Below are 568 nucleotides of genomic sequence, written 5' to 3' on the forward strand. Positions count from 1 at the left end.
TCATTTCGAGACTCCTCGTCATGTCTGTGGTCTCATCCGGGACTCCGAACAAACTTCAGTTCATCAAAACACGAAACTCATAATACAAATTATCATCAAACATTAAGCGTGCGGACCCTACGGGTTCGAGAACTATGTAGACATGACCGGGACATATCTCCGATCAATAACCAATAGCGGAACCTGGATGCTCATATTGGTTCCTACATGTTCTATGAAGATCTTTATCGGTCAAACCGCATAACAACATACATTGTTCCCTTTGTCATCGGTATGTTACTTGCCCGAGATTCGATCGTCGGTATCATCATACCTAGTTCAATCTCGTCACCGGCAAGTCTTTTTACTCGTTCCATAATGCATCATCCCGTGGCTAACTCATTAGACACATTGCTGGCAAGGATCATAGTGATGTGCATTACCGAGAGGGCCCAGAGATACCTCTCCGATACACGGAGTGACAAATCCTAATCTTGATCTATGCCAACTCAACAAACACCATCGGAGACACCTGTAGATCACCTTTATAATCACCCAGTTACATTGCGACGTTTGATAGCACACAAGG

The sequence above is a fragment of the Triticum aestivum genome, chromosome 3A, assembly GCF_018294505.1.
Source record: "Triticum aestivum cultivar Chinese Spring chromosome 3A, IWGSC CS RefSeq v2.1, whole genome shotgun sequence".
Classification (NCBI taxonomy): domain Eukaryota; kingdom Viridiplantae; phylum Streptophyta; class Magnoliopsida; order Poales; family Poaceae; genus Triticum; species Triticum aestivum.